We start from the raw sequence: 22,929 nt of genomic DNA on the forward strand, positions 1-22,929 counted from the left end.
AGATGTAGAATGTTGTCAGTGAGATGTCGTGTCAGTGAGATGTCGTGTCAGTGAGATGTCGTGTCAGTGAGATGTCGTGTCAGTGAGATGTCGTGTCAGTGAGATGTCGTGTCAGTGAGATGTCGTGTCAGTGAGATGTCGTGTCAGTGAGATGTCGTGTCAGTGAGATGTCGTGTCAGTGAGATGTCGTGTCAGTGAGATTTCGTGTCAGTGAGATTTCGTGTCAGTGAGATGTGAGAGTTAATCCGGGCTGCTTTTCCACATTGGGGGATTAGACATCCCTGGGTTGATAAGAGGGAGGGAGTTAAATGGGTTGCTGGAGATCGGAAGGTTAACAAAGGGTAAAGAGACTGACAACACGTGGTGGGCTACTAGCTAACCACCACCTCCCAAGTGCCGGGCCTGCTACCTGCTTGCTGGCTGGCTGCCTGGCTAGCCTGGCTAGCCTGGCTAGTGCTGCACTATGCAACTAAGTACATAGCCACCACATCATAGGGTGTGGTGTAGAGGTCGACCGATTAATCGGAATGGCCGATTTAATTAGGGCCGATTTCAAGTTTTCATAACAATCGGAAAATCGGTATTATTATTTTTTTTACACCTTTATTTAACTAGGCAAGTCAGTTAAGTGGGTGGGTTAACTGCCTCGTTCAGGGGCAGAACGACAGATTTTCACCTTGTCACCTCAGGGGATTCAATCTTGCAACCTTAAAGTTAACTAGTCCAACGCTCTAACCAGCTGCCTATCATTGCACTCCACGAGGAGACTGCCTGTTACTCAAATGCAGTATGCCAAGGTAAGTTGCTAGCCAGCATTAAACTTATCTTATAAAAAACAATCAATCAATCATAATCACTAGTTAATGATTGATTATATTACTGGTTTATCTAGCGTGTCCTGCATTGCATATAATCGATGCGGTGCATATCGTTGCTCCAATGTGTACCTAACCATGAACATCAATGCCTTTCTTAAAATCAATACACAGAAGTATATATTTTTAAACCTGCATATTTAGCTAAAAGAAATCCAGGTTATCAGGCAATATTAACCAGGTGAAATTGTGTAACTTCTCTTATGTTCATTGCACGCAGAGTCAGTGTATATGCAAAAGTTTGGGACGCCTAATTTGCCAGAATTTTACGTAATTATGACATAACATTGAAGGTTGTGCAATGTAACAGGAATATTTAGACTAATGGATGCCACCCGTTAGATAAAATACGGAACGGTTCAGTATTTCACTGAAAGAATAAACGTCTTGTTTTCTAAATTATAGTTTCCAGATTCGACCATATTAATGACCTAAGGCTCATATTTCTGTTTGCTATTATGTTATAACTAAGTCTATGATTTGATAGAGCAGTCTGACTGAGCGGTGGTAGGCACCAGCAGGCTCGTAAACATTCATTCAAACAGCACTTTCGTGCGTTTTGCCAGCAGCTCTTCGTTGTGCGTCAAGCATTGCGCTGTTTATGACTTCAAGCCCATCAACTCCCGAGATTAAGCTTGTGTAACCGATGTGAAATGACTAGCTAGTTAGCGGGGTGCACGCTAATAGCGTTTCAAATGTCACTCGCTCTGAGACTTGGAGTGGTTGTTCCCCTTGCTCTGCATGGGTAACGCTGCTTCGAGGGTGGCTGTTGTCGTTGTGTTCCTGGTTCGAGCCCAGGGAGGAGCGAGGAGAGGGACGGAAGCTATACTGTTACACTGGTAATACTAAAGTGCCAATAAGAACATCCAACAGTCAAATGTTAATGAAATACAAATGGTATAGAGAGAAATAGTCCTATAGTAACTACAACCTAAAACTTCTTACCTGCAAATATTGAAGACTCATGTTAAAAGGAACCACCAACTTTCATCTGTTCTCATGTTCTGAGCAAGGAACTCAAACGTTAGCTTTCTTACATGGCACATATTGCACTTTTACTTTCTTCTCCAACACTTTGTTTTTGCATTATTTAAACCAAATTGAACATGTTTCATTATTTATTTGATGCTAAATTGATTTTGTTGATGTATTATATTAAGTTAAAATAAGTGTTCATTCAATATTGTTGTAATTGTCATTATTACAAATAAGTTTAAAAAATTGTCCGATTAATCTGTATTGGCTTTTTTTTGGTCCTCCAATAATCGGTATCGGCGTTGAACAATCATAATCGGTCGACCTCTAGTGTGGTGTTGAAATGCTGATGACTACATTATATTCAGCTACTTGCTGCACCTCGTTGTTCTGCAGATGCTCTTATAGAATCACTTATCACTTGTCAAATTAGTGGGCTTCTATCCAGTTTTTACCAGGAGGCACAAAGTAACAAGCAAATACATGTGAGGTCATTTTAATGTCATTACACGTCATAACTGTAATCCATAAAACACAAGTCCTGGTGAGTCACCGTTTACAACACATACAGTAGGCCTACTGCACAGGACATCACGTTGAATCATATCAGCACGCTTGCCGGCGTCTAGCACAATAAGAAAATGCTGTTACTGTGCAAGAATGAGCTGCACACCACTATCCTGTCCTAGATGCCTTTCACAACACCTTGATCACAGGGCTCGTTTTGGGAGAGGTGCAGTGCAACTGCCTGAGGTGCAGCACAACAGAACACCCTGGATAACTCAGAGCAGAATTCCTCCTCCTCCTCCTTCATGACTTGTCTGTCTCTGAGAGAGAGAGAGAGAGTCCCCCTCCCCCTAGTAAAAAAGGAATGATGATCAGTATCTTACAGTAAGTGCTGCTGGCACTGACCCAGATCTGTCAGCTGTGCTCATACAAGCAGGGTATTTATCCCCACGGCCTCGTTTGAGTCTGTTCTGGAATCAGTGATAAGGAACATTAATGTCTAACTGCACTTTGGATTTGCAGAACAGACTTCCTTGCTGTCATTACCACTGCCACTATTATTGTGATTTTGAAGTGGTTCACTGTATACACTTTCAACATGCTTTTCCCACCTGAGTATAATGTTATTTACCATGTAGCCTACATGGGTCGAGGGCAACTGAAAGCAAAAGGGTGGCAGGTAGCCTAGTCATTAAAAAGATTGGGCCAAGAACCGGAAAGTCGCTAGTTCGAATCCCCGAGCCGCCTAGGTGAAACATTTGACTTGTTCTTGAGCAAGGCACTTAGCCCTAAATGCTCCTCCTGTAAGTTGCTCTGGATAAGAGTGTCTGCTAAATGACAAAAATGTTAAATGTAAATTAAACCAGGCCGACGTTATCATTAAGGAGTTAAACACTACATGACCAAAACTATGTGGATACTTGCTCATTGAAACATCTCATTCCAAAATCATGGGCATTAATATGGAGTTGGTCCCCCCTTTGCTCCTATGACAGCCTCCACTCTTCTGGGAAGGCTTTCCACTAGATGTTGGACCATTTCTGCGGGGATTTGCTTCCTTCAGTCACAAGAGCATTAGTGAGGTCGGGCACTGATGTTGGGCGATTAGGCCTGGCTCGCGGTCGGCGTTCCAATTCATCCCAAAGGTTTTCGATGGGGTTGAGTTCAGGGCTCTGTGCAGGCCAGTCAAGTTCTTCCATACCGATCTCGACACACCATTTCTGTATGGACCTCGCTTTGTGCACAGGGGCAATGTCATGCTGAAACAGGAAAGGTCCTTCCGTAAACTGTTCCCACAAAGTTGGAAGCACAGAATCGTCTAGAACAGTGGTTCCTAAACTTTTTATAGTTCCGTACCCCTTCAAACATTCAACCTCCAGCTGCATAACCCCTCTAGCACCAGGGTCAGCACACTCTCAAATGTTGTTTTTTTGCCATCATTGTAAGCCTGCCACACGAACACTATATGACGATACATTTATTAAACATAAGAATGAGTGTGAGTTTTTGTCACAACCCGGATTGTGGGAAGTGACAAAGAGCTCTTACAGGACCTGGGGGTACAAATAATAATATTCAATCATTTTGCTCTTTAGTTAGACATCTTACATATAAACCCTTATTTGTGAATAAAATATTGTGAATAACTCACCACAGGTTAATGAGAAGTGTGTGCTTGAAAGGATGCACATAACTCTGCAATGTTGGGTTGTATTGGAGAGAATCTCAGTCTTAAATCATTTTCCACACACAGTCTGTGCCTGTATTTAGTTTTAATCCTAGTGAGGGCCGAGAATCCACACTCATATAGGTACGTGGTTACAAAGGGCATCAGTGTCTTAACAGCGCGATTTGCCAAGGCAAGAAACTCTGAGCGGAGAGTTAAATTACATTTTCACAGAACCACTTGTTGCAATTTCGATGAGGCTCTCTTGATCAGATATCGGTAAGTAGACAGGAGCCAGGGCATGAAAGGGATAACGAATCCAGTTGTTTGTGTCATCCGTTTCGGAAAAGAAGCTGCGTAATTGCGTACCCAACTCACTCAGGTGCTTCGCTATATAACATTTGACATTGTCTGTAAGCTTGAGTTCATTGGCACACAAAAAATCATACAATGATGGAAAGAGAAAATATCCTCTCATGTTGTCCTGGTTTCCAGTGGTTTGCAGAAGAGGATGTCTTCCTTAATTGACCCTCCATAAACATAACGGACATATACCAGGAGCTGTGCCAGGCCTGCCACATCTGTTGACTCATCCAGCTGTAATGCATAGAATTCACTGGCTTGTATGCAAAGCTGTAATTGTTTCAGAACATCTCCTGCCATGTCACTGATGCGTCGTGAAACAGTGTTGTTTGATGAAGACATTGTCTGTATAGTTTTTTGGCCTTTTCCCCCAGCATTGTCCCAGTCATATCCGCGGTAGCAGGAAGAATTAAGTCCTCCACAATAGAACGGGGCTTGACTGTCCTAGCCCATCGGTAGCTCACCATATAAGATTATTCTAGCCCCTTCTTATTAATGGTATCTGTTGCTTTTATACATGTCTTACTACTCGAAAGTCATCTTTATTCTCGCTCAAAAACTCCCTTGGCTTATTTTTCAAATTGTCATGTTTCGTTGTATGTACTGTATGTAGTGTTTTTAAATGTGAATCACATATATCACCCTCTCTGCCCTTCCTTCTCCACTGGCATTCAGTGTTTACCCACCCTTTTTCCACTTGCTTCTGAGGATAAAGTGACTTCTAGTGACGTGCACAGCCACACAGGCAGCTCTCCCCTCACTCTGCAGAAACAGAATGACACAGCAGAACAGTCCGTTAGCAAAAGCCCATCGTCACTGCTGAGACTGCACGGCACTGCAGTTAGTTTCCATGGTAACAGGCCTCTTCATGTCTCCTCCCCCCTGCGTTTCTGAGATGTTATTAGTTGAAGATGACTCTCAGACAGACGGACGGACTGTCACTCAAACAGATTGGCTGTATGACATTTCAATCAGATCACAGGCTCACTCAGGGGAGGTTTGTGCATTAGTTAATAAGCAGCCACTAATCTACATCTTCTGCACAGATTGTCACAGCTTGACATGAGCTCTTGAGTTCTGTACCAATATCCATACTGTACCAGCAGACCAAGTCTACGAATACATGCCCATAGTGTGGATATTAAAACATCCTTGGTTTCTGGTTGCCTTTGCAGTTCCCTCCCTCGTTCCATGAGGCAGGCAGCCTTTCAGACTGTCAGACCTCTGAAGCAGTTTAAGGTCATCCAGGGGTTACAGGCCACAGTCAGGGCTTCAAATCTCAGTCACCTTTCACCAGTTTATGTCACTTAGGATAGGAAGTGTTTCCATTCCACACACAGGGTCAGGAGAACCCTGGGCTGGCGTGTCTCCTTGTTTCCACACACAGGGTCAGGAGAACCCTGGGCTTACGTGTCTCCTTCTTGTTTCCACACACAGTGTCAGGAGAACCCTGGGCTGACGTGTCTCCTTGTTTCCACACACAGGGTCAGGAGAACCCTGGGCTGGCGTGTCTCCTTCTTGTTTCCACACACAGGGTCAGGAGAACCCACACACACACCCTTGCTGATCCCCTTGAAAGATAAACCGTAGGTAGCCAGCACCTCTGGGCAGCTTGGCTTCAGAGTTCAGACAGACCGTGACCCCTGTAGTTGTACAGGCAATAAGGTGTCCTACCAGTGTGTGTGTTTGGTAACAGACACTCTGACTGAGGATGACTCTACAGGTCTACAATTACATTCAGCCATGGGTCGATTTTTCTTTGAGTGGATGGTCGATGGCCGAAACATAGTTCTAAATCATTTGTACGCTGCAAATTGACTGCAAGAATCCCAAACACATATAGTATTTGAGAAAAACAGAATCATTTCAAACCTTGATTACATTGGGATACGTATTCCCACTCATATAATTTAGGAGTGGGAATACTTGCTAGACTACAGGAGCTGATTTCCTGGTGATTTAACAGTCTTATGTCCAGCAACGAAAATTAGTATTATACTATAACCAAATAAAATCACCCCCGTGCTGAATTTGTCCTTTGGGCCGCCTATTGGGGAACCCTGCTCTACAGTATCAGCAGCCCTGGTTGGGACCAGGCCACTGTTTACAATCTGAGCAGATATTACAGTGGCTGGAGGCGACTGAGGTTGTGAGTAGCACAGTTCTGTTAGACACTGTAATGTAATGTCAGGCTAACATCCCTGAGTGACATCCTGTTAGACACTGTAATGTTAGTCTGCTACAGTCACATGGTTCTAACCCAAATGTACACCCATTATTTCATCCTTCATTCAAGGATGAATGTCATTAAAAAGACTGGTGACCAATGATCATTACACACACATTAGATTGTTATGATGACACATTGTTACTATTGACAGTAATTATTGACTGTGTTATTACACCTTGTAAAACAGTCTGCCTAAACTGTACTGTGCCTATACATTTTGTGCATTCCGGTAGAAGCTGGAATTGAAATGTACAAGTGCATAATCGGCCTGAAGTCTTGACCGTGTTAAAAGATATTGATGTTGTGCCCTCTCTCTCCCCTCCCACCCCAGCACAACCCAACCCAGCTGAGAGAGCAGAATATGGATGGCTGCTGATGTGGTCACGGCCCTGTAGAACCTCCCCCCTGACCATTGACCCTGCACACGGGGTCAGAGGCCAGCTCAAATGCCCAGCGGCCATATTCCCCACGCATTCCACAGAGATTACAGCAACAGCCGCATAGAATTGGCCTGCCTGCCTGGCTGCCATGAAAACAAGCAGCGTTTGTGGCGTTGCAGTGCCTGTACCCAGAAGGAAGGGCTAGAGGGGAGGGGGAGAGGGGGTAGGAAGAGTGGAGTGGAGGGTTCCTGCGTGTCTGTCTGTGTGTTTTTGCGTGCACATGCATTTGTGCGTGTGACCCTTCTGTTAACAGTTGAACACAGCTGTGTCTGCTGACGTCAGCCCTGACCTGACCTATAGTCTAGCTGTAACTGACCTGATCTATAGTCTAGCTGTAACTGACCTGATCTATAGTCTAGCTGTAACTGACCTGATCTATAGTCTAGCTGTAACTGACCTGATCTATAGTCTAGCTGTAACTAACCTGATCTATAGCCTAGCTGTAACTGACCTGACCTATAGTGTAGCTGAAACTGACCTGACCTATAGTCTAGCTGTAACTGACCTGATCTATAGCCTAGCTGTAACTGACCTGACCTATAGTGTAGCTGTAACTGACCTGACCTATAGCCTAGCTGTAACTGACCTGACCTATAGTCTAGCTGTAACTGACCTATATTCTAGCTGTAACTGACCTGACCTATAGTCTAGCTGTAACTGACCTGACCTATATTCTAGCTGTAACTGACCTGACCTATAGCCTAGCTGTAACTGACCTGACCTATAGTGTAGCTGTAACTGACCTGACCTATAGCCTAGCTGTAACTGACCTGACCTATAGTCTAGCTGTAACTGACCTGACCTATATTCTAGCTGTAACTGACCTGACCTATATTCTAGCTGTAAATGACCTGACCTATAGCCTAGCTGTAACTGACCTGACCTATATTCTAGCTGTAACTGACCTGACCTATAGCCTAGCTGTAACTGACCTGACCTATAGTCTAGCTGTAACTGACATATAGTCTAGCTGTAACTGACCTATTGTCTAGCTGTAACTGGCCTATAGTCTAGCTGTAACTGATCTGACCTATAGTCTAGCTGTACCTGACCTATAGTCTAGCTGTAACTGATCTGACCTATTGTCTAGCTGTACCTGACCTATAGTCTAGCTGTAACTGACCTATAGTCTTGCTGTAACTGACCTTTAGTCTTGCTGTAACTGACCTATTGTCTAGCTGTAACTGACCTATTGTCTAGCTGTAACTGACCTATTGTCTAGCTGTAACTGATCTGACCTATAGTCTAGCTGTAACTGACCTGACCTATAGTCTAGCTGTAACTGACCTGACCTATAGTCAAGCTGTAACTGACCTGACCTATAGCCTAGCTGTAACTGACCTGATCTATAGTCTAGCTGTAACTGACCTGATCTATAGTCTAGCTGTAACTGACCTGACCTATGGTCTAGCTGTAACTGACCTGATCTATAGTCTAGCTGTAACTGACCTGATCTATAGTCTAGCTGTAACTGACCTGACCTATAGTCTAGCTGTAACTGACCTGATCTATAGTCTAGCTGTAACTGACCTGATCTATAGCCTAGCTATAACTGACCTGACCTATAGTCTAGTTGTAACTGACCTATAGTCTAGTTGTAACTGACCTATTGTCTAGCTGTAACTGACCTGACCTATAGTCTAGCTGTAACTGACCTGACCTATAGTCTAGCTGTAACTGACCTGATCTATAGTCTAGCTGTAACTGACCTGATCTATAGTCTAGCTGTAACTGACCTGATCTATAGTCTAACTGTAACTGACCTGACCTATAGTCTAGTTGTAACTGACCTATTGTCTAGCTGTAACTGACCTGACCTATAGTCTAGCTGTAACTGACCTGATCTATAGTCTAGCTGTAACTGACCTGACCTATGGTCTAGCTGTAACTGACCTGATCTATAGTCTAGCTGTAACTGACCTGACCTATAGTCTAGCTGTAACTGACCTGATCTATAGTCTAGCTGTAACTGACCTGACCTATAGTCTAGCTGTAACTGACCTGACCTATAGTCTAGCTGTAACTGACCTGACCTATAGTCTAGCTGTAACTGACCTGATCTATAGTCTAGCTGTAACTGACCTGATCTATAGTCTAGTTGTAACTGACCTATAGTCTAGTTGTAACTGACCTATTGTCTAGCTGTAACTGACCTATTGTCTAGCTGTAACTGATCTGACCTCTAGTCTAGCTGTAACTGACCTATAGTCTTGCTGTACCTGACCTATTGTCTCGCTGTAACTGACCTATTGTCTAGTTGTAACTGACCTATAGTCTAGCTGTAACTGACCTGACCTATAGTCTAGCTGTAACTGACCTGACCTCTAGTCTTGCTGTAACTGACCTATAGTCTAGCTGTAACTGACCTGACCTATAGTCTAGCTGTAACTAACCTGACCTATAGTCTAGCTGTAACTAACCTGACCTATAGCCTAGCTGTAACTGACCTATAGTCTAGCTGTAACTGACCTGACCTCTAGTCTTGCTGTAACTGACCTATAGTCTAGCTGGAACTGACATGACCTATAGTCTAGCTGGAACTGACCTGACCTATAGCCTAGCTGTAACTGACCTGACCTATAGTCTAACTGTAACTTACCTGACCTATAGTCTAGCTGTAATTGATCTGACCTATAGTCTAACTGTAACTGACCTGACCTCTAGTCTTGCTGTAACTGACCTATAGTCTAGCTGTAACTGACCTATAGTCTAGCTGTAACTGACCTATAGTCTAGCTGTAACTGACCTATAGTCTAGCTGTAACTGACCTGACCTATAGTCTACCTGTAACTGACCTGACCTATAGTCTACCTGTAACTGACCTGACATATAGCCTAGCTGTAATTGACCTGACCTCTTGTCTAGCTGTAACTGACCTGACCTCTTGTCTAGCTGTAACTGACCTGACCTCTTGTCTAGCTGTAACTGACCTGACCTATAGCCTAGCTGTAACTGACCTGATCTATAGTCTAGCTGTAACTGACCTGATCTATAGTCTAGCTGTAACTGACCTGACCTATGGTCTAGCTGTAACTGACCTGATCTATAGTCTAGCTGTAACTGACCTGATCTATAGTCTAGCTGTAACTGACCTGACCTATAGCCTAGCTGTAACTGACCTGATCTATAGTCTAGCTGTAACTGACCTGATCTATAGTCTAACTGTAACTGACCTGACCTATAGTCTAGTTGTAACTGACCTATTGTCTAGCTGTAACTGACCTGACCTATAGTCTAGCTGTAACTGACCTGATCTATAGTCTAGCTGTAACTGACCTGACCTATGGTCTAGCTGTAACTGACCTGATCTATAGTCTAGCTGTAACTGACCTGACCTATAGTCTAGCTGTAACTGACCTGATCTATAGTCTAGCTGTAACTGACCTGACCTATAGTCTAGCTGTAACTGACCTGACCTATAGTCTAGCTGTAACTGACCTGATCTATAGTCTAGCTGTAACTGACCTGATCTATAGTCTAGTTGTAACTGACCTATAGTCTAGTTGTAACTGACCTATTGTCTAGCTGTAACTGACCTATTGTCTAGCTGTAACTGATCTGACCTCTAGTCTAGCTGTAACTGACCTATAGTCTTGCTGTACCTGACCTATTGTCTCGCTGTAACTGACCTATTGTCTAGTTGTAACTGACCTATGGTCTAGCTGTAACTGACCTATAGTCTAGCTGTAACTGACCTGACCTATAGTCTAGCTGTAACTGACCTGACCTCTAGTCTTGCTGTAACTGACCTATAGTCTAGCTGTAACTGACCTGACCTATAGTCTAGTTGTAACTGACCTGACCTATAGTCTAGCTGTAACTAACCTGACCTATAGTCTAGCTGTAACTAACCTGACCTATAGCCTAGCTGTAACTGACCTATAGTCTAGCTGTAACTGACCTGACCTCTAGTCTTGCTGTAACTGACCTATAGTCTAGCTGGAACTGACATGACCTATAGTCTAGCTGGAACTGACCTGACCTATAGCCTAGCTGTAACTGACCTGACCTATAGTCTAACTGTAACTTACCTGACCTATAGTCTAGCTGTAATTGATCTGACCTATAGTCTAACTGTAACTGACCTGACCTCTAGTCTTGCTGTAACTGACCTATAGTCTAGCTGTAACTGACCTATAGTCTAGCTGTAACTGACCTATAGTCTAGCTGTAACTGATCTGACCAATAGTCTACCTGTAACTGACCTGACCTATAGTCTACCTGTAACTGACCTGACATATAGCCTAGCTGTAATTGACCTGACCTCTTGTCTAGCTGTAACTGACCTGACCTCTTGTCTAGCTGTAACTGACCTGACCTCTTGTCTAGCTGTAACTGACCTGACCTCTTGCCTAGCTGTAACTGACCTTTAGTCTAGCTGTAACTGACCTATAGTGTAGCTGTAACTGACCTGATCTATAGTCTAGCTGTAACTGACCTGACCTATAGTCTAGCTGTAACTTACCTGACCTATAGTCTAGCTGTAACTGACCTGACATATAGCCTAGCTGTAATTGATCTGACCTCTAGTCTTGCTGTAACTGACCTATAGTCTAACTGTAACTGATCTGACCTATAGTCTAGCTGTAACTGATCTGACCTATAGCCTAACTGTAACTGATCTGACCTATAGTCTAGCTGTAACTGACCTATTGTCTAGCTGTAACTGACCTATTGTCTAGCTGTAACTGACCTATAGTCTAGCTGTAACTGACCTATAGTCTAGCTGTAACTGACCTATAGTCTAGCTGTAACTGATCTGACCTATAGTCTAGCTGTAACTGATCTGACCTATAGTCTAGCTGTAACTGATCTGACCTATAGTCTAACTGTAACTGACCTGACCTATAGTCTTGCTGTAACTGACCTGGTCAATAGCTTAGCTGTAACTGACCTGGCCAATAGTCTAGCGTAAACTGACCTATAGACCTAGCTCTATTTCTGAGTCAAAATGCAAGACGAGATTTATCGCGCAGTTTTTTTTTAAACATGACTTAAAACCATAAGCTTATGTAACACTAACCAATTTAAAAACATTTATGTTGCAATTAGGTTTTGTGCAGTAGGCTATAGTCCCAATACGTTATCACTGCATATTGGCTCTGCTTGAATTGCCCTGACCATGCTTTTCAGACCATTTTGAAATGATAAACTAAATGTAGGTATATGATCACACTGGTAATAGATCATTTGTTGTATTACTTGTGAGGCACCGCTGAGGGACTGTGTATGTATATATACTGAACAAAAATATAAACCCAACGTGCAACAATTTTAAATGATTTTACGGAGTTAAACTTTATTTAAATTCATTATCCCCAATTCTATGGATTTTGCATGACTGGGCAGGGGCACAGCCATGGGTGGGCCTGGGAGGGCACAAGGTGCACCTGTCAGGTTATTTTATCATCTTTTTGAAATGCCACACCTGTTAGGTGGGTGGATTAACTTGGCAAAGGAGAAATGCTCACTAACAGGGATTTAAACAAATTTGTGCACAGATTAGCTTTTTGTGTGTACGTAAAATGTCTGGGATCTTTATTTCAGCTCATGAAACATGGGATCAACACTTTACATGTTTCGTTTATATTTTTGTTCAGTATATATATTTTTTTTACTGGACTGAAGGCCTGCATCTGATGGTCAGTCTGAGGGGAGGGAGAGAGCAGCGTTGAGGCTGCTTCTCACCCGACTCACCGTTCCTCCGCTCTCCCTCCCTCCGCTGAGGAAAGGGGACAAAGTCTTCCAGCTGATGGCGAAACTCAAGTCGCACTGCATTATTTCTGCCTCATGCACAAATTCATGTTGTTGCTCCTATGACCAGAGAAAGTGAAATATTCCTTGATATGAAAAAAGACACAAGCTGCTAATAATAACAACGCAAGTTTATCGGAACACTTTGCTGTAGTCATTCATTACAGCTGCAGTGCTGTTTTCTAGTGTGAGTGGAAGTAGGGAGATCACACTTTATGGCTTATAACAGTGTTGAACGAAGTGTTGACCATGCTGAGTAACAACATAATATGAACTTACTCATAAAAACAGCAGCTCTTTGCTGTATTCATTGAGTCTCTCTCTACTCATGGTTTTAAGTTTTGAGATCTCATAGTATCAACTTTGCTGTGTGTTCTAGGCTTCTTTTTACAGTCTACACCTATGGCTCGAGGAAACTTGTGCAGACATGGTGATCTGAGCTATTTGATTGGCTAGCGGTAGACCTATAGGTGCTCTTGATTTGCTCTGGGCCTGCCAGGTAGAGGGAGTTCTACTGTCAGACACATGAAATGGTTCAACATGGGAACACTGCCTTCCCGGAGCTAGGACTGCTGAATCGAGTGCACCTACCGCCAACAGCGCGAAACAAATACAACAAAAAAGTGTTTGGTGATCGACTAGGAATACCTTAGAGATCGACCAGCTGACCAAACCATGTGAGGTGAGATTTATCTCCAACTGAGGAGCACTGGTCAGCAGAGCTTTGTCATTAACTGTGGGTGTCCTAGACTGCCTGTTTTGTACTATTCTCCTAGACTAGAGGGCAGTATAATACCATAGGCTACTTTACTTACTGAATAATATATTCTTTGTCTTAACTGGGTGTCCCAGACAGCCATTACCAGTTTTAAAAGAATATAGCCCATGGTTGTATGTCAAACAAAATAAGTAGAGGGTTAAATGTTAAGTGAAGGTTAAATGCCAAGGTTGTGTAATGGCATGATTGATGTGTGTTTTGACAGGTTGACTTGCCTTTGCCCTCTCTGGCCCTTCCTGCTCTGATCAGGCAGGCCTTGTGTGTTCACCCTGGCGGGCAAAGAGCCTTGTTGTGTGCTCGTCCAGCCTCATGTGGGGAGAGGGTTGGGACTTGTGTGTGTGTGTGTGTGTGTGTGTGTGTGTGTGTGTGAGAGAGAGAGAGATAGATAGATAGATAGAGACAGTGACCTAGATCTGTCACCATGGAGCACAGTGGAGACATGGCGGGTGGAGCCCGGTCAGGCGTGGTCTCTCTCCACGCGGCACCACGCAACGAAGTCTCACCAGACGTCTGCCTGCATGTCTGTATAACCATTGCACATACATAGGGCCCCGTGTGAAAGTATTTGGGCTCAGCTCTAATGCAGTGTACTCCTATGAATTAGTAGTGCTGATGTACAGTACATACTTTCTAATGGACTCACTGTCATGTGGATTTGAGGCACGTTGGAACTCTTAGCATGAACAGGGAAGTATACAAAGTCATCAACTGTGTTTATGATAGTAAGGGCACAGACTGCTCAATACATTGGAATGTAGAATATAAGAAGTTTTTGCTGCCATTAGATTTTCTGTTCACTTCAGCACTTGTCTTATATGGGATTAGAAATGTGGGCATTTGGGCAGTCCTCTGAAACACGACCATGCCAAGCCGTACTGCTTTTTGACACAGTGCTCACTTAACCCGGAAACCAGCCATAACAATGTGCTGGAGGAAACACCGTCCAGCTTGCGACCGAAGTCAACTTGCAGGCGCCCGGCCTGCCACATGGAGTTGCTAGAGCGCAATGGGGCAAGGAAATCCTAGCTGGCAAACCCTCCCCTAACCCAGATGACGCTGGGTCAATTGTGCTATGCCTCATGGATCTCCTGGTCACGGCCGCCCACGACATAGGCTGAGAGGTGAAACAAATGACCTCAGCCCAGACTTACAGTGGCAAGTAGCAGATCCCACAAACAAACCCCTCCTGACTTTTGGAGAATGAGTGTACAACTGGTAATAGTCACTGATATTTCAGGCAGATGTGTAGCTAGCTATGTAGCTCAAGGGCTCTGGCTGTTAGCCAGGTAGCTAGCTATAACTAGCTGGCTAGAAGTAAGGTAGTGATGAATACATGCTAACGTTGAACGGAGCCTGATCTCAGCAGGATCAGTTGACTGAAGTTAAGCTAGCTATAATCAAAAGATGGGCTACTATAAGTTCTCATAACAAAATACCTTTTCTTTATAGAGAGTAGTGAGACAGACAGTGGTGAATCAGGCTGCAATGAAGGAGGCAAAGGAGATACACAGAGAGAGGAAGCATTGAAGCAAGCAGGAGAGAGGTTAGTAGTACAGTGGTTCCCAAACTTGGGGTCGGGGACCATGTGGGGTCCCCTAAAATGTAAATAGGGTCCTCTGAGAGACATTAATAATAACTTGTTTCTCTTCAAATGGGTGTAGAATACAGCATTCTAGAGACAACTAAGGGCCTTTTACACTGTCAGAATTCACTTTCATGTCATTATGTGTTGGGACAGCCCGTTGGACCCAAATATTGGTGAAATACAGTATAAAGACCATTTAAATATAAAGACAATTTAATATAATGTACACTGGACAGCAATATACATGCAACATGCAACAATTTCAAAGATTTTACTGAGTTGCAGTTCATATAAGGAAATCAGTCAACATCATCAGTCCTGACTTACCACTCATCTATGTAGTAAATAAGTAGTGAAATACATATTATTGAGTAGAACGTGTAAGGTAGTGATGAATAGTAAGTTAGGTGTTTTTTTCATGAGGTTGTGACAATATACTGTTGGTCACGATATATCTGTTGGCGACTAGAAACAATTGCTTAATAGGAACTATTTGAAATTGATGGTCCTTGAAAATAAATATTACTGCTTGAAAATGTAATTGAAAGTCCTTGAATTTGACTTGCCACTGTCTGTATGAACCCTGTGTGAGATGGAGAGACTGAGGAATGGGGGGGGGGGCTCTTTGCTAAGCTAAAGGCCCCATACATTAGCTAAACAAGCAGCCCTAGCCAGAGTGGGCTTCAGGAGCCCGTAGTTACCTTCTCCTCCAGGCTGGTATCATTACAACCTAGGTGCCTTATAGGGAGGGGTTGAACAAGGGAGGATGCTCTATTGTGATCACAGATCACTGCACCTGTACATAGCCCATCTGTAAACAGCCCATCTATCTACCTACCTCATCCCCATACAGTATTTATTTATCTTGCTCCTTTGCACCCCAATATCTCTACTTGCATATTCATCTTCTGCACATCTACCATTCCAGTGATTAATTGCTGTATTATAATTACTTCGCCACCATGGGCTATTTATTGCCTTAAATGGCTGCAGGGGCAGTATTGAGTAGCTTGGATGAAAGGTGCCCAGAGTAAACTAAATTGCCTGCTCCTCAGTCCCAGTTGCTAATATATGCATATTATTATTAGTATTTGATTTTTAAAAAACACTGAAGTTTCTAAAAATGTTTGAATGATGTCTGTGAGTATAACAGAACTCATATGGCAGGCAAAAACCTGAGAGAAATTCCAACCAGGAAGTGGGAAATCTGAGGTTGGTCGATTTTCAACTCAGCCCCTATTGAAGTTACAGTGGGATATTGGTAATCTTGCACTTCCTAAGGTTTTCACTAGATGTCAACCGTCTTTAGAAACTTGTTTGAGGCTTCTACTGTGAAGGGGGGCCGAATGAGAGTGGATTGAGTCAGAGGTCTGGCAACAGTCACGCGCTGGTCACGCTCATTTCACATGAGAGGTATCTCCCCGTTCCTTTGCTTTTCTGAAGACAAAGGAATACTCCGGTTGGAATATTATTGAAGATTTATGTTAAAAACATCCTAAAGATTGATTCCATACATCGTTTGACAATAACTTTTTGACATTTCGTCTGCAACTAGTGAACGGGCTTCGTGAGTTTTGATTTGTTTACCAAACGCACAAACAAAAGTAGCTATTTGGACATAAATGATGGATATTATCGAACAAATCAAACATTTATTGTGGACCTGGGATTCCTGGGAGTGCATTCTGATGAAGATCATCAAAGGTAAGTGACTTCTGTTGACTCCAACATGGCACATATATGTATTTGTTCTCTGAGCACTGTTCTCAGATTATAGCATGGTTTGCTTTTTCTGTAAAGCTTTTTTGAAATCTGACACAACGGTTGAATTAAGGAGTAGTATATCTTTAATTCCATGTATAACACTTGTATTTTCATCCACATTTATGATGAGTATTCCTGCAAATTGACCGGATGTTTTTGGAACTACTGAACATAACGCGCCCATTGTATACTGAGATTTTTTTATATAAATATGAACTTTACCGAACAAAACATACATGTATTGTGTAACATGAAGTCCTATGAGTGTCATCTGATGAAGATCATCAAAGGTTAGTGATTAACCTCTCTAGGGTATGTGCCCATCTGGCCAACATCCAGTGAGGTTGCAGAGCGCCAAATTCAATTACGGAAATGGTCATTATAAAGATTAACTTCTTGTTAAACCAACCACAGTGTCATATTTCTAAAATGCTTTTCGGCGAAAGCATACCTAGCCCAGAACATACCTAGCCCAGAACATAGCCCAGTTGACAAATTATTACAAATAGTAACCAGCCAAGCAGAAGCGTTGCAAAACTCAGAAATAGAGAGAAAATGAATCTCTTACCTTTGATGATCTTCATATGGTGGCAATCAGAAGACATTCATTTACTCAATAAATGTTCCTTTTGTTCGATGAAGTCTCTTTATATCCTAAAACAAACGTTTTGTTAGCGCGTTTTCTTCAGTATTCCACAGGCTCAAACTCAGTCAAAACAATCAGACAAAGAATCCAAATTGTATCCGTAAAGTTCATAGAAACATGTCAAACAATGTTTATATTCAATCCTCAGGTTGTTTTTTAGCCTAAATGATCTATAATATTTCAACCGGACAATAACATTGTCAATATAAAAGGTAAACAAGAAATGCACATGCGCCTGAAAAGACTCTGCGTCCACTCGTTCAGACTGGTCTTACTCCCTCATTTATAAGAAAGCCTGAAACGATTTCTAAAGACCGTTGACATCTAGTGGAAGGCATAGGAACTGCAAATGGAGTCCTAAGTCAATGGATACTGTAATGGCATTGAATAGAAAACTACAAAACAAACAAAAAAACTACTTCCTGAATGGATTTGTCTCAGGTTTTCGCCTGCTAAATCAGTTCTGTTATACTCACAGACACTATTTAAACAGTTTTGGAAACTTTAGAGTGTTTTCTATCCAAATCTACCAAATCTATGCATATCATATCTTCTGGGCCCGAGTAGCAGGCCGTTTATTTTGGGCATACTTTTCATCCAAAATTCAGAATGCTGCCCCCTACCCTAGAGAGGTTAACTTTATCTCTATTTGTGCTTTTTGTGACTCCTCTCTTTGGCTGGAAAAATGGCAGTGTTTTTCTGTGACTTGGCTCTGACCTAACATAATCATTTGTGGTGCTTTCACTGTAAAGCCTATTTGAAATCAGATACTTTGGTGGGATTAACTACAATATTACCTTTAAAATGGTATAAGATACTTGTATGCTTGAGGAATTTTAATTATGAGATTTCTGTTGTTTTGAATTTGGCGTCCTGCACTTTCACTGGCTGTTGTCATATCGATCCTGTTAACGGGATTGCAGCCCTAAGAAGTTTTTAACTCCCTTATCTTACCTCATTTGCACTCACTGTATATAGACTTTTTGTTTTCTTTTGTTCTACTGTTTTATTGACTATGTTTTGTTTATTCCATGTGTAACTCTTTGTTGTTGTATGTGTCGAATTGCTACGCTTAATCTTGGCCAGGTCGCAGTTGCGAATGAGAACTTGTTCTCAACTAGCCTACCTGGTTAAATAAAGGTGAGAAAAATAATAATAATACTTTTTTTGTCTTGGCTGACTAGCTGACAGATGGTGAGCTCTATTGTGAACATACTGTACCGTCATGGTCTTGATGAGGACTGTTCAAGACAGATTTTGTGTGTGTGCGTGCAGTCCCGAGTGGCTCAGTTGGTAGAGCATGGTGCTTGCAACACCAGGGCTGTGGGTTTCATTCCCATGGGGGGACCAGTATGAACTTACTACTGTAAGTCACTCTGAATAAGAAGAGCATCTGCAAATGACTAAACATGTCAAATGTGTTTGTGTTGAGCTAATGGTTTTCCTCTGAATACTGTAATGGGTATTATTGTGCCTTGTTAACTACCCTATTGGCTGTGGCTATTCTTTCTATGAGTCAGTATTTTGGGAGTGTTTAAGGACAGAAAACAAAACCTGAAACAAACAACAGCGTGTGTTTGTGGGTACATACTTTGTGTGTATGTCTCTTTTTCTGTTGTAATGTAAAAGACGTGTTATGTGTGTGATGATAGAGGATTTGGGCTCTAGGTGGTGTGTAATGACTGGGTGATGTATTGTCTGTTAAGGTATACCGGTATGGATCCACATAACGGTATGGATCATTACCATCCCGTCTATAACGATATGTTGATACAGTGCTAAATCAAAGTTCTACAAATTAGACCACTTCACTTTCAGTTTTGTTCTAGTTTGGTTGAGTAATAAACAATTAGAATGCAGAAATCCTATTAAAACCACTTAGAATTAATTTGTTGCCATCCTCGGGTCATGAGCTACTCATAAAACAGATTTAAAACATATTATTCTGAAATATAAAATACTGTAAAATACCGCCATACAGTAAAAAATGAGAAAATCATTTTGATATGATATTTTGTCCATATGGCACAGCCCTCAGTTGTATTAGGCTGTGTATGATGGGTGCCATGTAGAGGCTGGCCAGGACATGTCTGATGACAGACAACTGGCTTAATCACTGGGTTTCTCCCTCAGGGAACATCAGTCATTGTTAGCAGCCAGGGATGTATACTCGTCCTGGATGACTGTGTTATTATGACGATGTTACACAACTGACCTTCAGCGTTGGAAGACTTTTTTATTTTTATTGTGAAGATGCGATCTTCTATGACAGTTTAACCAAAAGCAATCCTCAAAATGAATGGCCGATATTATCCTGTTTGAGTCAGTGGCATTAATGACTACAGCTCCGAGGATAGAAGTAATCAATGTGTTTAGAAGCAATGACCTCGCTGCCATAACATGTTCACTATATGAACAGGGAGTGTGCTTGGCACTGATTTGAGAGGGCTGATTCCTCAATGACTTGTGATATCCCCTTAATACCCTTCCTAGATAAGGTAGCTTCTCCTGTCAACAGGCCTGGGCAGCAGATGGCCACAGTATTACAGAAGCACTCACATCCTGGTTCATACACACCAATCAACCTGGAAGACTAGGGATTAGGGAGGAAGTGTGTGTGTTACCAGAGCATGGGTCAATTCATTTTACATTCCTGTCAATTGAATTGGGCGACATGGAATTCGTTCGGAGGGGGGACCGACTGATTCAATCTCTGAATTGACAGGAATTTTAATCAAATGTAACCCAGATTTTGTGTTTTCAATGAAAATGTGTTTTGCGAAATGTAGGGCATTGTTTCCCCTGTGGGTACTGTGAATATTGTGTTGAATACCATGCAGTTGAGTGTCGAGGGGGTTGGACATTCTGTGTGCGTGTCAGAGGCAGCATGTTGTTCCTGCTCTTCCCTGCTGACAAACTCATACCTTACATTCCTCTTGGATCCTACTGTTTGCCATTCGTACAGAGGGATGGGAGCGCCGTCACACAGCATCCAACAGACACACTTCCCAGACCGCTCTGTCTCTCTTATCATCAGTGTTCTTTGGAACAACTTCTAGTTACTGTTACAATGATCATGTCATGAAATCAGATAGGTTTATCTGTACTATATTGTACCACTGATCTATAAGGTTATTATGCATTAATACATGTGTTATACACAGCAGACAAGTAGACACACATACACACACTGCATGCACATTTTGCACACGTAGTAGCGAGCATGCATGCTACCACACACACTAACTCAGTTACATCACTGTATTACCATGCTCCACTTTCTAAAATCAGCCTTGTGTAGCAGTTCCCACCCTTCATCCAACTACACCTCTCTGGCCAGCTTCTAGAACCACTCTGCCTCAGCACTGCAGGCTACGCCTGTCCAGTATACAGTTCAACACTCATCTGCCCAGATTCCCCTCAGCTCACTCCACACACAGCTAACTGGATAACAGCCTAGCCTAGCCTTGTCTTACTGTTACAAAGCATTTGTGGCGCACATGACTTGGATTTTTGTCAGTTTGTTTCGATTGGTGAAAAATCAGCTCTTTGTCTTTGTGCTGCTGCTCTTTGTCTTTGTGCTGCTGCTCTGTCACACAACGTACAGGCTGGTTTATATTTAGTGTTCTTACTCCCTCTAGTGGTTATGTGAAGGAGGTGTATACATTTACAAGGCCTTGAATAGGAAGTGTTGCCCTCTACTGGTGTTTAGTTATATAACATTGAGAATAGTAGGATATTGAGAAATAGTTCAGATATTATATTAAGTGGCCCAAGGGCTTGTTTTGTTACCAGGTTATGAGTAGATAATAGCATTGATTTATGTGCCTTTAGGATTGTATCAATATGGTATTCTGTGCCTCTTCCCTTAGTGACACTGCACCACTGTTTGTTTACTTGTTGACTGTTTATTACAGTTCCCCTCATCAAGAGAGAGAGAGAGAATGTGTGAGGATTGATGCCTAATGTTGTTCCCAGTGTGCACTACAGCATCCTTCCTCCCTGGTGTGAGAGTGAGGGAGGCACCAAGCCCTGTGTCATTTCCTGTGCCCCATGTCATAGCGCTTCTGGTTTTCTCATGCGTTTCCCCTCCTTTTCTGCATTTCGTTCTGCCACACCCAGCCTCACACAGACCTGCACACAGGAGAAAGGACTTCCCTCAATATCAAAACACATATGCACCTTTATTATGTATTTAACCTTTATTTGAGTAGTGTACCTTCAGGTATGTAGTACACACGCTCACAGTAGACTGTCTAAAAACAACAAAACACTTTCTTACACTACCATTATCAGACATCCATCACTCCTCATATTCACAACAGAGATTTGATACACACACACACACTGACTGACTTCACAGGGGTCCCCACGGAGCAGCTGAGGAGACAGCAACTTCCATGAGAGAAAGGGAACGAGATTGAGAGGGAGAGCGAGAGTGCTGCTAGTTGGCCTGAATTCTTGGGGGTAGGGTGGGGGGCTAGCCAGGGAACCAGGAGAGGCATTAGTGGCAGCAGTGTTGGTTCTGGGGGGCTATTTGTAGCTTTCTGGACCCTGGTATCGTGACAGCTGTCCCCTCCTTGTCTCTCTTAGAATAGTCAGCCTATCAGGGGGCTCCTCTCCCCAGCCTGTGCCCTGTGTGACGTGACGTGAGTCCGCCGGCTATCTCAGCTCTTTCTCACACACTACTAACTCTGGGTTGAACTCCCGTTACCGCCAACGCTGTTTTAAGGGCGTATTTCGGTCAGAGAAGGATTGGATCTACCAAACCGAACTACACAAATCACCTTCACAGAGGACAGCAGGTAAAGGAGGAGCTGTGTTTCCAGGATTGTTGGTGGAAAGGGAGAGGCCTTTTGTGGAGGAATCTGTGGACTGTGTGACTGTCTCTGCCAGGGGCCTGGATGGTAACACTATTTTTAGGGCTGACAATGAGGGGGGCTCGCTATCTCTCACTGCAACTGAGCTCAGGCTCAGCTAAGGGGAGCCATTGTGGCTCTGGAGATGCTAGCTAGCTATGCTAACAGCTTGTTGCCTGAGCCTTGGTGTAGTGTTAGCCAAAGCAACTTGGTTAATTTGGTTTGATCTGTGTGCTTTAGCATATGTGCCAGTAGAATAGTGTAATAATAGAAGTGAAAGGAGTGTGTCTGCCAGGAAGGCTGTGATGGTAGTTGTCTGGAACTGACTGTTATAGGCAGATTGGGCAGAAGTTGAATGGAGCCTTTGTGTCTTTGAATCTCGCCTCTGTTGGAAAAGCCACGTTAACTGTTCATTGTGTGTTGGTATAGTGAACTATGCTATTAGCAATGCTGACCCACGGTCTTAAGCAGATAACAGATAAGCAGC

The 22,929-nt window shown here is 42.8% G+C and overlaps 1 protein-coding gene across 12 annotated transcripts in view; it reads left to right on the forward strand.

Moving 5' to 3' along the window:
• LOC109909465 (unconventional myosin-XVIIIa) overlaps positions 1–22,929 on the forward strand; it is a 166,522-nt gene that overhangs the window by 48,172 nt on the left and 95,421 nt on the right. For 4 of the 12 annotated variants that reach the window (XM_031795558.1, XM_031795560.1, XM_031795561.1 and 1 more), the window contains exon 1: positions 22,246–22,388. The exons of 4 other annotated variants lie outside the window; for them this stretch is intronic. The gene's annotated coding sequence lies outside the window, so the exon portion shown is untranslated. Of the gene's footprint in view, positions 1–22,245; positions 22,389–22,929 lie in introns of those variants that run through there. 4 more of the 12 variants (XR_004203938.1, XR_004203939.1, XM_031795565.1 and 1 more) reach the window with 1 other exon arrangement.

The sequence above is a fragment of the Oncorhynchus kisutch genome, linkage group LG18 (assembly GCF_002021735.2).
Source record: "Oncorhynchus kisutch isolate 150728-3 linkage group LG18, Okis_V2, whole genome shotgun sequence".
Taxonomy (NCBI): Eukaryota; Metazoa; Chordata; class Actinopteri; order Salmoniformes; family Salmonidae; genus Oncorhynchus; species Oncorhynchus kisutch.